The sequence below is a fragment of the Felis catus genome, chromosome A1, assembly GCF_018350175.1.
Source record: "Felis catus isolate Fca126 chromosome A1, F.catus_Fca126_mat1.0, whole genome shotgun sequence".
Taxonomy (NCBI): domain Eukaryota; kingdom Metazoa; phylum Chordata; class Mammalia; order Carnivora; family Felidae; genus Felis; species Felis catus.
Window position 1 is genome coordinate 158,809,921 of NC_058368.1, and position 13,983 is coordinate 158,823,903.

Genomic DNA, 13,983 nt, shown 5'->3' on the forward strand with positions numbered 1-13,983 from the left:
CAATTGTGCTGTGTCAAATCCTATCTTGAATATTAAGTATTTAGTCCACGTATTGCTGCAATATACCCTGGTCCTTTAATCCTTTACAGAAAAATTGGGTGAAATGAATGTCTTACAAATCTGACCACTCCTGGGGATATTAATTATATTTCACAATGAAGTCAAGCTCAGATATTCATTTCCAAATTGCCCTTTTCATGGAAAGTGATTGCTCAATATTGGTAATCATTTGAAATGCTATAGTTCATTAGATTTGTTATATTATGAAAACCGAGAAAAGAAAATAAGAAAATTGATTTTTTTTCCATGTTTCGTTAGACAGAACACATTTCTATCATTGAACTTTAAACCTTATTCTTAAATAACAAAACTATTTTTACTAGTTTTAAATTTTTTTAATTGAAGGTAAATTTGACATATAGTTAGATGCACAGATATTAAGTGTATAGTTCATTAAGCTTTGTAAATTGTAAGAACTTAAATAATCACCACCCAACCACAGACTAGCACTGTCCAATAGAACTTCATGTGATGGTGGTAGTTTTCTGTATGAGTATTGCTAATGTAGTAGCCATTACCCACAGGTAAGATTTGAACATTTGAGATACAGCTGAGGAGCTGAATTTTAAATTTAATTTGTTTTTAAATAATTTAAATTTAATTCATATGAACATATGTACTAGTGGCTACAGTACAGGACAGTACAGCCCTACATAGTTCTTCTCAACTGGGGCTCTAGGAGAGAATTATACCCTAATGCTGACGGCATTTACTATTTCTAATGAATTAACTTACCTCTTGTACATCGAGGATGGTACTAACTGCATCTCATTATTAGGATAATTAGGAAAATAGTCACTCAGATCATTTTTGGTAAGGCTTAATTCTTTCACAGCACTCAGTTGAGAAAGACTGTCCTGGAAAGTTTCACCACTTCTCTTTCGAGTCTATGTGACACCCTTAATAAAAATTTTAAAAAGTAAATAAAAAATATTACCCCCCCAATGACAACCAAAATTCTTTTATTTATTTCCATTAATTACTTTTGTCTATTCATAGACTTCATATAAATTGAAATATACAATGCATTTTCTTTTGTGACTGTCTTCTGTCATTCAAAATAATGTTGTATGTATAAATAGTACATTCCTTTATATTGCTACATATCATGTAATATATCAGTTATGTCAACTTATCAAAATTTATTTACCCATTCTCCAGATGTTTCCATTTCATTTTTGTCAAATTCATTGCCATAAAATTTTTCATAACATCTTATTATTCTTCTAAAATCTGTAGTATCTGTAATGATGTTTTGTTTCACTTTTGACGTTGATAATATACTTAATTGGTCTTGCTAGGACTTTATCAACTTTATTAGAGAAACAACTTTGATGTTCTTGATTTTCTCTATCTTTTTATATCTTATTTATTTCTTCTTTTATCTTTATTATGTTTTACTTTTGCTTAAATTTAACTAAATCTAGTGTTTCTCCTACCCTTTCATTTACTATATAAATTCTTAGCTATGCTTGAAATACCAGTTTCTTGCATTTTTTAATTGATTCCTCAGACATTCATCAAACACCTTGCCATTCCATGGAGGGTACTAGAATAAGCAGCATTGAACAAGATAGACATAGTACTTGCCCTTTTGCATTCACAATCTTGTGGAACAGGTGGATATTGGAAAAGAAATAGCAAGGATGGTAAGCAGCATGATGGAGAACCGTAGAAAAATCTGAGAATTTGCAACAGGGGACTTACATAGTTTGGGGGCTTGGGAAAAGCATCCTGAGGTAATGCAGCTTAAACTCAGACTTAAGTATGACTAGGAGTTACTTAGATGAAGGAGGAGGAGACAGGAGAACACTCCAGGCAGGAGGAAGAGATGTGCAAGACCCTGGAATGAGAAGGAGCATGGAGGAGGAGTTTAGGAAGGCCAACATGGATAGGATGTGGAAATGAGATGGTGTGCAGCTTGGGATGAAGCTTTAGAAAGAGATGGGGGTTGGGGCGCCTGGGTGGCTCAGTCGGTTAAGCGTCCGACTTCAGCTCAGGTCATGATCTCGCGCTCCGTGAGTTCCAGCCCCGCGTCAGGCTCTGTGCTGACCGCTCAGAGCCTGGAGCCTGTTTCAGATTCTGTGTCTCCCTCTCTCTCTGACCCTCCCCCGTTCATGCTCTGTCTCCCTCTGTCTAAAAAATAAATAAACGTTAAGAAAAATTAAAAAAAAAAAAAGAAAGAGATGGGGCAAGATCACATGATCTTACAGACATGTGGATAATTTTAGATTTATCTTAACTGAGGTTAATGAGAAATCACTGAAAACTTTTAAGCTGAGGAAGGACATCTGTTTTGCATTTTGCAAATATCATTCTGGTTACTGTCGATAAGTGTGGAATATAGACAGAGGCAAATATTTATGAATAAAGGCTAAATGGGAAGCACTTGCAGGTAAGACGTGATGTGATATGGATGAGAGTATGTTCAAAATTCCTTCCTGGCATTCCAACTTTGCCCTAATAACTAGTTCCTGTTAAAATGAAACACAAAGTGATATAATACCGTGATTTTTATAAAAGGTTTCCTTTGAGTTGACACTTCTTTTGAGCTAGATATACTAGGCAGTCTATTTCTTTCATCTTATAAATGTTGAATATAATGTGCTCAGATAATGAGAATAGCCCTTATATCCTGTATTGTGACAAGTTAGACTGGGGCGACTGCAGAATGTAGGTCACCTATAAAATTCAGCTTCCTAAGAAGACTTATGAAATACAAAGTAGAAGAAAAATTCCATTCTGTGTTGACAGTCTCTAATTGAATAATTTTTCTGACAGCTTCACTTTTACAGGGAATTTTTAAATATTTAAAGTTGAAAAGGAAAGTTTGTCAGTGTCTCAAATCTTTAATAAAAATAGCTTTTTCAAATAAATTTTGAATATGAATTTAAGCATTAATCTAATTTTTAAACCACCAAAATTCAGTATTTATATTAGCACAAAATTCAGTTTTCCACACATGTACCTTAGGTGTCTGTTCCTTTCTTTTTTCTTTCTTTCTTTCTTTCTTTCTTTCTTTCTTTCTTTCTTTCTTTCTTTCTTTCTTTCTTTCTAAAGTTTTTTTCTTTGAGAGAGGGAGAGAGAGTATGAGCCTGGGAGGGGGAGAGAGAGAGGGAGACACAGAATCCAAAGCAGGCTCCAGGCTCTGAGCTGTCAGCAAAGAGCACACTGTGGGGCCTGAACTCACTAACAGTCAGATCATGACCTGAGCTGAAGTGGGACGCTCAACCTACTGAGCCACCCAGGTGCCCCTATATGCATATATTCTTAATGTAAGTAGTATTATCTTATATTTTTTATTCTATTTCTTTTAAAGCTGAGTCCTCCTTTTGAGACTGTTCATGTTTCCTTATACATCTAATGTAGCTTCTAACTGCTGCATACAATTCCATAGTGTATGTGAAGAACTCAGAAGATTTCTTAAACTTAAAAACCAGGAATGATAACATTATCTGAAATTAAATATTTTGTTCAGTGAGGGACTCCTTGGGCAACTTAGCTGACTGGAAACAGACATTTGAAAAATGCAAGAATAACAAGAGTTTAATATCTAAAAGATATGAATTACTCTTGCAAATCAACTAGAAAAATACACCCTAGGAAAAAGGTAAAAACAGATTAACACAAAATTTAAAAAGAAAACTTAGAAAATTAAGAGGCCTGTGACAAGCTGGTCAAAATAATGAGCAATACAAGAAATGCTAATTGAAGCAACATTGAACTGTGACTTTAAATCACCAGACTAGCAAACTTTAGAAAAATGGGCGCTAGCAACTGAGACAAGAAGGCATAAGAACCCTATTGCACTCCTGGTGTTAGTGGAGAGCGATGTAGCGTGACTTCTTCAAAGGATGTGTGAGTGCAAATTTACCATTCTACTTCTGAGTATATATCTCAGGGGAATTGAGGGTGCATCCATGGGATTTTCTTTGTAGAAATGTTCATGGAAGTGAGATGGAAGCAGCCTGGATGTCTGTTGCCTGGTCATGGATATAAGACTACATGCCCATTACTGGGACATGTGGAGCGTATGGATGTTCAAATGCCAGCCATCAGAAAGGAATTCTGTGATATTTAAAATAGTTTATAATTTTCTGATTTTTTTAATTTTAATTTTTTTTTTTAATTTTTGAGAGAGAGAGAGAGAGAGCAAGTGGGGAAGAGAGGCATAGGGAGAGAGTAAGTGGGGTGGGGGGGAATCCCAAGCAGGCTCCATGTTCAGCACCAAGCCTGATGGGGGTTCAATCCCTGGAATCATGACCTGAGCAAAAATCAAGAGTTGGATGCTCAACTGACCGAGCCACCCAGGCACCCCATGTAGTGTTCTTATTTTAAATGTGAAGTCACTTAAAGTGCTTATAGGCCACTGAAGACCATGGGGGTGCTATATGTGGGATTTAAACAAAACAACAAAAACAAAAACCAAGCTCATAGGTACAGAGAACAGACTGGTGGCTGACAGAGTCGGGAGGGTTGGAGGTGGGTGAAATGCATAAAAGAGATCAACAAGTATAAATTCTAGTTATAAAATAAATAAGTCATGAGGATATAATGTATAGCATGGTGGCTATAGTTAATAATACTATACTATATTGTATATTTTAAAGTTGCTAAGAGAGTAGATCTTAAAAGTCCTTATCACATGCAAAATTTTTTTTTTGCAAATATGTATCTTGATGGATGTTAACTAGACTTATTGTGGTGATCATTTCTCAATATGTATAGATGTCAAATCATTATGTTGTACCTCTGAAAATACTAGAATGTCATATGTTAATTATACCTCAGTTGAAAAAAAAGAAAATGAAAGTGCACTTTACCAAATTTTTAATATCTTAGGCTAGAGAGGTTAAGGACTCCTGTGATCTGCCCCTTATATTCCAATATTTACTAAATTAAAAAAAAATAGATGCAGAATACTTAATAAAGTCTAGTAATGTTAAAAGGATTACCACTATAGGGGCATCTGGGTGACTCAGTCACTTGAGCCTCCGACTTCAGCTCAGGTCATGATCTTATAGTCTGCGGGTTTGAGTCCTGCATCAGACTCTGTGCTGATGGCTCAGAGCCTGGACCCTGCTTCAGATTCTGTGTCTACCTCTCTCTCTGCTCCCCCCCCCCTCCACTCCCTCTCCCTCTCGCTCTCTCAAAAATAAATAAATAAACATTAAACATTTTTTAAGGATTACAACTACAAATGCTGTCTCCTGCGCACCTCTCTCTCTTTTAATGTTTATTTATTTTTGAGAGACATAGAGGGCACGAGTTGGCGAGGAGCAGAGAGAGAAAGGGAGACACAGAATCTGAAGCAGGCTCCAGGCTCCAACCTGTCAGCATAGAGCCGGAAGCGGGGCTTGAACCCACGAGGTGCAAGATCATGACCTGAACAGACGTCCAATGTTCAACTGACTGAGCCGCCCAGGCCCCCACCCCTGCATGTCTTTTTATCATTAAAACATCCCTCCCTGTTGGTACCACTTTCAACTCTTAGCTATTTTAAAATATTTACCACCATATTTTAAAATTATGTACTTACACTGTTCTCAGTTGATTAATTTGAGACATTTATTTCAACTTGAATATGCGTTCAGTTTTCTGTTTTGATGGTTTTGCTATATTGCAACCCCCATACTCCCCATATTTCACTCCCTGCCCCCCATCCTCCTGCCCCCTTGCCCTGCCATCCGCATGGTGCCTGGTGTCTCTTAATACATTGCTTCTCTGTTTCAATAGGTAAAGAAAAGGCTGGTTCCTCTGGATGGTCAGTGGTGGTGGTTAGTTATTCACTTAGAGATATGGGGGTAATGGTAGGGGCCTCAATATTTAATTGTTCCATATTAGACTTTCCACCAGTCTTCCTGTTTTCATTCACCCCTCCCCAACTTATTTAATTCTGTCATCTCTGAGTGTTGAACTATGAGCATCATCATGAATCTATGGGGCAAACTGTCTTCCAATTATTATTTTTGGAAATTTCTGAATTATAACAGCCACCAGTTTGCTAAATGCATTACTAGTCTGTCTACTTTCTTTTTATATTGTGTTTTGTGTTTGAAGACATCTTCTAGTTTTCTTAAATATTGTGTTTTTATTTTTTCCTACTTGTGGGTTTTGGGAGATTATCTATGCATGTATGTATGTATGTATGTATGTATGTATCTATCTATCTATCCATCTATCTATCATCTCTATACAGGATAGAACAGTTTATGTAGAAATTAAACATAATGTTTTTCAAGCATTAACCTATAAGACTATAGAACTTTTTTTGGTCATAGCAATTTTCTAGCACTAGCATTCCTTAGAGAGCACTCTGTGTAAATGTTGTCATAGGACATTATTATTTCACACATACTTCCGTAGTTCCCCTTCACAACATCTCTGTGTATTATATGCTGTTACTTCCCCAGTTTAACAGTTGAAGAAGTAGAGACTTTTTAAAAAAAAAATATTAATTTATTTTGAGAGAGAAAGAACAGTGTGAGTGGGGGAGGGGCAGAGAGAGAGGGAGAAAGAGAATTCAAAACAAGTTCCATGCTGCCAGCGCAGAGCCCCATGTGGGGCTCAAACCCTTGAAGACATAAAATCATGACCTGAGCCAAAACCAAGTTGGACACTTAATCAGTTGAGCCACCCAGGCACCCCTAGAAATGGAGACTTAAAAAGAGGCTTTATCATCTGCCTCAGATCACAAAGCCTCTAAGGGGCAGCACTAGCATTTGAACTTCTAGCTCCATAGCCCAGCCTTAGTCTCATGTGCTAGCAAGAGCAAGGATTATTGGTGACTTCTTGCAAAACCAGGACTGCTGGGTGGATTCAATGAGATACCAGATGTAAATTATATAGCTCTCAAAAAAGTTAATATTCTTGTCATTGAACATGGTATTTTCTTTTATTTTTTTAAAACATGTGTTTCTTGTTTTCTTAAATAGATAACCTTGTTTGAAGAGATGTTTTTATGCTCATTTTCTAGACTTTATAAAACTAAACCCAGTGCTTTTTAGCTGAAGATAGAATTTCAACCTTAATAATTACTTTTATAATAAGTGAATATTTGGAGATTGTCTTTTTATATATGTAAGATGTTTCTATTAATATGGGTTATTACCTAGTTATTGTTAATATGTTTAAAAATATCAGTTTTATAAAATTTTTTACATAGCCTGTATTTATTGGTTATTATTAGAGGGTAAAACAGGTTTGAGGATCATTGTGAAAATTCTGAGATAAATTAGATTTTACAAAACTTTCTTTGTAATTCTAAAGCATTAATGAAAGTAATATTTTTTATAATTTGAAGTAAATAAATAATAAAGTACACTTGACTGGTCTCTTAAGTTTTGGAGGTGGGGTAATCATTACCTCACAAAGGTGCCCAATTGTGACTTATTATTAAAACAGACTTCTAGATCCAGATTACATGCTGAATCTCTCGTTTAATTTCTAGGGAGATTAAAAGTATAGAGTGAGGAATATAGTTGATTAATATTGTAATAATGTTACAGTAATGTATAGAATTGTTGAATCAATATGTTGTATACCTGAAACTAATATAACATTGTATATTAATTATACTTCATTAAAAATATTCAGTCTTTCACCACAGCGTTCTTTGTCCTTCAAAATGTGGTTCAGTGTGCCTTTTAAATTATATTTTTACATTTCCCCTACTTGCTACTATTATCTTGGCTCAATGCTCTACAAACATGTCTTTCTTTCTGGCTCTCCTCATGTTGATCCTTCTGTCTGTTGAAATCATGTGCTTCTTCTCAGGTATTTCTCAAATTTCATCTTCTCAGTGAAAACTTTCTTAATTTTTTCACCTGTTATTTTGAGTTATAACAATTAAGGTTGAGCTTATATAATAATTTTTGTGTCAGCGTTCCAATATTATTCTGCTGTATATTATAGCGGTATTATTCTGTGATTCATAATCTATTTCTTCCTCCCATCTCCCACTCTACAAGTATTCTCACACTCTGTGCTCCCAGACTCTTGAAGCAGGAGTTGAAAATAATAAATGAATCATATTGGTCTTTGTATAATAATAATAGTAACTTTGTGTAACAACAATAACAATAATAATGATACCTGAAACTGTTGAGTATTTGCTAGAGGTAGATGCCATAGTATATGCTGCAATATCATATTTCTTTAGTCTATGCAAGTTACAATGGCATAGGCAATATTTTTACCCCATCTTATAGATGAGGAAACTCAGACATAGAGAAGTGACTTGCCCCAAGACCACGTAGCTAGTGAGTGATAGGGCCAGCATTTGACTCTAAGCATTAGGATTCCAGAGCACATATTCTGAATCACTATACAGTAATCTCTACAGCTCTGTTGCCAAGGGTAGAAACCCAGTAATTTTTTTAAGTTGAATTTAAATTTGAAAGAAGTATACTTTTATATATCAAAATTTGATGCAATATGGTTAGTCTATTTCACACATGTGCTTTCTTCAGAAACATGCATTGTAAAGGGTATTCATGGTATATTACTTTTTATGGACTATTACTTTTATAAGAATGCACATAAGCACTCTATGTAGTTTAGAAGATGAGATAATATGGTTTGAAAAAAAAGGGATTGAAATAACTTGACTCTCATACCACTTGAAAAAAATGATTTTGTAAATCTAAGTTAATAACTTTTCCCAGTATAACGCATTATTCTTAGAAATTATCAATGATGCATAGTCTTATTGCTTATTACTGGCCATTGTGTTTGCTTATCTTTTGCCAAATAATACAAGCTTATTTTCTTGCCTATTTACTCCAGGCCAGGGAGGGCATATAGGTTTTATCTCAAGGATCACCTGTGTTTGTTCAATTAATAAGAGCTACCTGGAACACTGAAGTTAAAAAAAGAATCTGACTCTTTGCCCAGATCTTTATAGGATCAGTTAGAAATATCTGATATAAACATAGGGCTGGTACAAATAGCACTGTGCCTGCCACACACTTGCCATTCCCACTGTAGGCTGGTCTTTTAGTGCTCTGTAGACCTATGTTGGAGTGTAAATGAATTTTGATATTAAGTAAAATATAACTGAATAAGGAAATTCTTGGAATACAAAGAGCGATTTGTTTTAAGCTAGGTATTTTGGAAGAGGTCACTCTTGATATTACTTCATAATGTATGTATAGATTTTTAGCATTATCTCTGCTAACATCTTTGTCATCATGATATTACAACCTATAAATACCTATTATATATCTTGGCACTATGTTCTTATCTTTTTATTAGGCACTGTTACTGGAGAGCTTTCCACCACTCTGGTTGATGCCAAAGATACATTTCACTAAAATTGTAATTACAACTCTGTACCTTTGCCCGGTAAAATGGAAAACATAGAAAATATGCGGTAAGTTTATTAAATTATTATCCATTTTTTCTCAGTTTTTTTCTTTTGTATTTACAGAATAAAGTTGTCAGTAAAGGTACTGGGTTAGAATGATGACAGTCAATATTTGTAAACAATCTTACTTGCTGTTTCCTGGCTCTCTCTTCAAGTGATAATTCTGCATCTAGATTGGTCTTTCCTACATTACATCTAATAGGTTACACTTAAAGTCACTTCATACTTACAGATTTTGGTTTTTGTTAAGGATATCCATGTTTGAGTCTTTTGTTTTGGGTTTTATTTAAATTGTATGAGCATTTTGACCTGAATGTAAAGATAAATGATTACCCTCTAATGTGGGAGAGTATCATGTACAATGTACAATCATGTACATTGTTTACGCTTATTAACGACTAAATCATATGTTTTTTTTCAAATTGTACGGCTAATGTCGGTTTTGTTAGAAATATTACAAACCTAAGTTCTGCCACAAGTCTCTCATTACATGTTTCTCTGCATGGAGATGTTCGTTCACATGAACACACATCTTTGCCTATTATAATCCGATTGACAGAGATTTCTCTGTGGAGCTCTAATAAGTGATAAACACCTTTAGAAATATTTGCCAACTTAATGTCTACATGACTTTAAGAAACTAAGCCGAAACACTATTCCTCATTGTATGGATTTGTTTTTTTTTTTGTCTAGAGTAATAAAAATTTCATAAGCATTCTCTCGCAGAAAACTTTTATCTTCATCCTACATTTGACTTTACACATATATAAAATAAAATATGTGAAATTTACTTTGTAATAAAAGTGTTATTCCCATTTTGTAATCAGGGTTCTTAGCTACAGGCACTTGGACTCACTCTAGCTACTTTAAACAGAGTCTTAGGAACCTCATGGGATCCCTGAGGGAGCTGAAGGAATAGACTTGGAAGAACTAAACTGCTAAGGGAAACTGCAGGGATATTCTTTTTTTTTTTTTTTTTTTTTGGTTATTAATGAATTGATTAATTTAAATTATTGTAATCTCAGAGCTACTAATTAAATTTCCTGCATGGATATTCTACAGACCAAATGCCCCAGGTTTTTTAACAGATAAATTATTACGGGCAGAAAGGGGTGGAGAAACCTACAGATTAAAAGAGACTTAAAAGAAACAGCAGATTTTCAGAAGGGGGCCAAGATTAAACTATGGTATGCAGGGATGCATGCTGTTGAAAGATAAATGGAGACATATTAAGATTTTTAAGAGTTTATTTGATCAAAAATCCATTCCAATTGGGCAGTGCCAAAGTGGAAGTGGTTAGGAGCAATCCTTCTATAGGTGGTGGCGTGAGATAGAGAAAAGCTGGAAGCAAAGTAAGGAAATTATTGAATGGCTGTAGCTTAAAGCCTAGCTGGTTGTTTGTGATTGGTTGTCCTTAGGTTTCGATTTCATAACTGTGAGGCATTTACAGGCTTAGGCATTTTGGTTTGCTTACTTTCATAGGCCATGACATTAGAATCATTTTGATTTGATGGTCTCCTTGTTTAATTAATTTAACAATACTTAGGTGATAAAACTACAATGTAACATAAAGAAGTAGTTGTTATAAATGTCAGGATCATGGTTAAATTTGGGGGAAAGAGGGACTTGTTATGGTGATGAGTTACATAGAGGGGCTACTGAGTGGCTTGCAAAATTCTATTTTATGATCTGGGCAGTAGTGATAAGTGAGTTTACCTTAAAATGTTATTCATTTTTTTCCCCTTTTTTCATATCTGTGTATGATTTTAAAGCAAAAAAGTTGAAAATATAATTCAAAATAAGTAACATGTCAGCAGTATCAACTCATTATTGGAGAAAGATACTTTTTAGAACATGCTATGTTTGCATATACTGTGTTTTTATTGGAAAAGTTATATTGAATAACTTTTAAATTTGAATCATATCTAAAAACTATTTTTTCTAGTTAAAAAAAATAATCTCTACACCAAACATTAAACTTATGACCTTGAGATCAAGAGTGACATGCTCCTCCAACTGAGCCAGCCAGGCACCCAGACCTAAAAATTATTTTAACATTAATTTACAACACCAATGTACTCAGACTAGTATAAAGTAAAACTTTATTCAGGTAAAAAACAAATACATATAGTCTAGTCAAGTTTGAAACCTTAAATAACAAGGTACTGAAAGTTCAAATATATAATTAGTAAGAATGACTGTAAAGATTATTAATTTTCAAGAGCAGTATAGTGGCCTGAACTCAGATGTTGGTTTCTTTGTACCTTTTAGGTTTGGCTAGATAACTCACATAATAATTGACTTAGATTTAAAAGCACCTGGGTGATTTAGGAGCACCTGGGTGGCTTAGTTGGTTAAGCATCAGACTCTATTTCAGCTCAGGTCATGATCTCAAGGTTTGTGAGTTTAAGCCCCACATGTGGCTCCACACTGACAGTGCGGAATCCTTGGGACTCTCTCTCTCTCTCTCTCTCTCTCTCTCTCTCTCTCTCTCTCTCTCTCTGCCCCTACCCCATCTCAAAATAAATAAAAACTTAAAAAAAATAAAATTAGACCTTATAGTGAAACCGTTTTTTCAGTCTGTCCTACCACTCTTTCCTTCCTTTTCTGGTAACCACAGTAACCACCTGCTTTCCTTTAGGGTACTGGCCCTCCTCTATTCCCATTCTGGTGAGTTTGTGATGGCAGTACACTGCTTCTTGTTCAAGGATATGCCCAGCAGATAGTGGCCAAGATGGGCCAGTCAGAGGCCTTCTCTGGAACTTTATATTTTGACTATCAAAAGGCAGAGATCTCCCTTTGCCTGTGGTCATTTGCTGGGTTGGTATGTGCCTAGAGAAAGTTTGCTAACACTCTCAGAGAAGTAGTTCAGAGGCCCAAAGAAAGAGGGAAGCTGGAGGGTCTGCTGTTATTTGAGGTCCCATTACATCTGAATTCAGGTCCACTCTTAAATTTCCCAGTTATATGAACTAATAAATTCCTGGTTGCTTTTATTATACTAGTGTCAAGTGAGCTTCTGTCATTTGTGAATTAATGAGTTTCAACTACTTTGGAAAGCAATTTGGTTTTAAATTCCTTAATATTAGTTGAAAATTGTCACAGATGCCACCTTTATACATCAAAATAGGACAGAGAAAAATTAGATTAATCAAACATCTGAGTTGTAATCTACCAGCTAACCTGAATTTTTTGTCAGTCTTTTGGATGCAAATGAACATTTAATAAAGATCCTTGTCAAAATTAATCAATGAACCTGGTGATTGTTAACTAAGCTATCCTAATCCTTCTCTTTAGAACTTCTTATACATTCACTACATATATAATATACATGTATGTATACATAATATATATATAATAATTATAGATAGATAGATAGATAGATAGATAGATAGATAGATAGATGATAGAAGATGCAAGACTTGCTAATGACAGAAAGGGGGGTTTTATCTTAAAGTTAATGATTTATTTTCAACTTTCAGATTTAGAAATTAAGCATCTTTAATTTCCAAAACAAAAAATAAAATAGTTACTGCATGTGAGGAGCTCCATCCACATGTACTTGATTTTGATGAAGAGATTCTGGACAGTGAGCTGATTTTGTGAAGTGATGAGAATTTGATGGATTCTAGGAAGGGATGAGTGTGTTTTGCATGTGGGAGGGATGAGACTCAGTGAGGGTCTGAGGGCAAACTTTGGTAAGCAGTTTATAAAAAAGGCTCCCAAATGATCTCTGTCTCCTGGTATTCAGGCCCTTGTGTAAACGCTTCTTTTTGAGTATGGGCTGGACCCAGTGGCTCTCTTGTAAGGAACAAAATATAACAAAAATGATGGAAATCACTTCCTAGGTTACTTTACAAAACTATGACTTCTGTCTTGCTTCCTCTGTCTTCAAATTTTTTTTCAAGTTTCTGTGATGGTAATTGTTTTTTATATATCAGTCTCATGCTAATATTTAGTGAAAGATGAAGTTTATCACTTGCTTTGGGCTACATTCTCAAGCAATCTAACCTGAAGGAGACTGGCATCACCTTTTCAGTGTGCTTTGGGCCACAACAAGCCTGAACGGGCCTTGGGTTCTCTCTTATGGCCCACCCTCACCAGAAACATACATGAAGGGATACCCTGGAAATGTGATTCAGCCTAGCCAAGTTGACACATTAAGAGCCACCCAAATTACTCAGGGTACAATTCATTTATAAATGACAGAGTAAATGAATGATTCTTTGCATTAATTCACCAGCTGTCAAGATAATGAATTGTTTCCTTATTATCCCCTGAAATTAATTAATTGATTTTTAATTATTTTTTTTTAATTTTAGAACAGTTTTAGAGTTACAGAAAATCTGTGAACTTACTACAGAGAGTTTTCACATAATTACATATATCTCGTTTCCCTTACTATTAACATTTTACACAGTGTGGTACATTTGTTATAAGTGAGTCTTTATTGATATGTTATTAAATAAGGTACATACTTTATTCATATTTACTTTTTTATTTTTCTACTTGGGATGTCATTCAGGATGTACCTTGTATTTAGTTATATTGTCTCCTTA

The 13,983-nt window shown here is 34.8% G+C and overlaps 1 long non-coding RNA gene across 2 annotated transcripts in view; it reads left to right on the forward strand.

Moving 5' to 3' along the window:
* LOC109502456 overlaps positions 1-13,983 on the forward strand; it is a 152,516-nt gene that overhangs the window by 92,184 nt on the left and 46,349 nt on the right. For both annotated transcript variants that reach the window (XR_006583333.1, XR_002161060.3), the window contains exon 3: positions 9,316-9,433. This is a non-coding gene — a long non-coding RNA (uncharacterized LOC109502456). The remainder of the gene's footprint in view (positions 1-9,315; positions 9,434-13,983) is intronic.